Source organism: Bombina bombina, chromosome 4 (assembly GCF_027579735.1).
Source record: "Bombina bombina isolate aBomBom1 chromosome 4, aBomBom1.pri, whole genome shotgun sequence".
Classification (NCBI taxonomy): domain Eukaryota; kingdom Metazoa; phylum Chordata; class Amphibia; order Anura; family Bombinatoridae; genus Bombina; species Bombina bombina.
In genome coordinates, this window is record NC_069502.1 from 785,234,651 (window position 1) to 785,237,488 (window position 2,838).

Genomic DNA, 2,838 nt, shown 5'->3' on the forward strand with positions numbered 1-2,838 from the left:
CGGAATTCCAACGTATTTGAGGTTGACGGCTTGATAACTAGGGGCCTATATGTTTACAACTAACACCCTAACATGAATCCCAAGTCTAAACACCCCTAATCTTATAGCCAATAGAATGCGAGCTCAATCCTATTGGCTGATTGGATCAGCCAATAGGATTGAAGTTCAATCCTATTGGCTGATTGCATCAGCCAATAGGATTTTTTCTACCTTAATTCCGATTGGCTAAATTCTATCAGCCAATCGGAATCTAAGGGACGCCATCTTGGATGACGTCACTTAAAGGAACCGTCATTCAGTAAGAAGACTCTAGATGAAAAGGATGCTCCGTGTCGGATGTCTTGAAGATGGAGCCGCTCCGCGTCGGATGGATGAAGATAGAAGATGCCATCTGGATGAAGACTTCTGCTCGTCTGGAGGACCACTTCGCCCGGCCTGGATGAAGACTTCTCCCGGCTTCGTTGAGGACTTCAGTCCGGTTGGATGAAGACTTCTGCCGATTCCTTGAGGATGGATGTCCGGTCTTCAGAATAGTTAGTCGTTCTTCAGGGGGTTAGTGTTTTTTTAAGGGTGTATTGGGTGTGTTTTATTTTTAAGTTAGGGCTTTGGGCCGCAAAAGAGCTAACTGCCCTTTTAAGGGCAATGCCTATCCAAATGCCCTTTTCAGGGAAATGGGGAGCTTAGATTTTTTTAGTTAGTATTTTATTTGGGGGGTTGGTTGTGTGGGTGGTGGGTTTTACTGTTGGGGGGGTTGTTTGTATTTTTTTTTTACAGGTAAAAGAGCTGATTTCTTTGGGGCAGCCCTTTTAAGGGCTATTGGTAGTTTAGTTTAGGCTAGGGTTTTTTTTTATTTGGGGGGGCTTTTTTTATTTTGATAGGGCTCTTAGGTGTAATTAGTTTAAATATTGTGTAATTTGTTTATTATTTTCTGTAATTTAGTGTTTTATTTTTGTGATTTAGCTAATTTAATTTAATTTATTGAATTGTTTTTAATTTAGTTAATTTATTTAATTGTAGTGTAGTGTTAGATGTTATTTAACTTAGGTTAGGTTTTATTTTACAGGTAAATTTGTATTTATTTTAGCTAGGTAGTTATTAAATAGTTAATAACTATTTAACAACTATTCTACCTAGTTAAAATAAATACAAACTTGCCTGTAAAATAAAAATAAACCCTAAGCTAGCTACAATGTAACTATTAGTTATAGTGTAGCTAGCTTAGGGTTTATTTTATAGGTAAGTATTTCGTTTTAAATAGGAATAATTTAGTTAATGATAGTAATTTTATTTAGATTTATTTAAATTATATTTAAGTTAGGGGGTGTTAGGGTTAGACTTAGGTTTAGGGGTTAATAACTTTATTATAGTGGCGGCGACGTTGGGGGCGGCAGATTAGGGGTTTATAAATGTAGGTAGGTTGCGGCGACATTGGGGGCGGCAGAGTAGGGGTTAATAAATAAAATGTAGGTGTCAGTGATGTTGGGGGCGGCAGATTAGGGGTTCATAAGTATAATGTAGGTGGCGGCGATGTCCGGAGCGGCAGATTAGGGGTTAAAAAATTTATTTTAGTGTTTGGGATGCGGGAGTGCCTCGGTTTAGGGGTTAATAGGTAGTTTATGGGTGTTAGTGTACTTTTTAGCACTTTAGTTATGAGTTTTATGTTACGGCGTTGTACCATAAAACTCTTAACTACTGACTTTAAAATGTGTTATGGATCTTGGAGGTAGAGGGTGTACCGCTCACTTTTTGGCCTCCCCGGACAGACTCGTAATACTGGCGCTATGGAAGTCCCACAGAAAAAAGACTTTACGAAGTTTACGTAAGTCGTTTTGCGGTAAGGCCAAAAAAGTGTGCGGTACACCTATACCTGAAAGACTCGTAATACCAGCGGTAGTGAAAAAGCAGCGTTAGGACCTGTTAACGCTGCTTTTTCAGCCTAACGCACAACTCGTAATCTAGCTGTTTATTTTTGCTCCACATTTGGTGCACTAGTAGATATAGGGATAAAAATGAAAAATACATTACTACTTATGAATTATGTTACAAATTTGTCTCTCATTACAAAGCAAGGGGACAATATTATTTCTCCAAATGTTTTGAAAAGTTTTGCCCCAAACTTGTCGCATAGATATAGAGATAAAAATGAAATAAATACACAACATAATATAACTAACTTCCTTTTTATTTTTTGTGAAAAATCTATGTGCACCATGTAATACAAGTCTCACTCTCCACTTCGCACCAATTTTGACGCAACACTTTTCACACCAATTATCACGCAAACTCCTAAACAACCCACACACTATGCATATTCCAATCAAAAGTGGTTAAAAAAATCACTAATCACATGATTTATGACATCAGCCAATCTGATTCAAATATACATTTTAACTAACGAATAAAATTGCTCGATACTTGTGTCATTGATCACTCATCAGAACTTGTAAGAGCCATTTGTTACATTCAGTGAGTTTTGAGCGCTATAGAGAAATTAATGAACGCAACAAAAGTTACGTTATTTAATTTCCTATAGTGCTGCTATTACAAGTTTTCAAACATACGTCTTTTGCGTGCAATATAATTGCGTTGAGCTCCATACCGCATACAATCAGAGCGCTGCTGAGATTTCCCCATAGACATCAATGGGGAGAGCTGGCTAAAAAAAAAAAACTAACAGCTGCGATTGCGGAAACAAAAGTTCCGTAACGCAGCCCACTTGATGTCTATGGGGAAATAAAAAGACAGTTTAATCTGCTGCACCCAACATCACCGACGCCTGCCTACAGATATTAACCCCTAATCTGCCGCTCCCGATATCACCACTACCTAAATAAAATT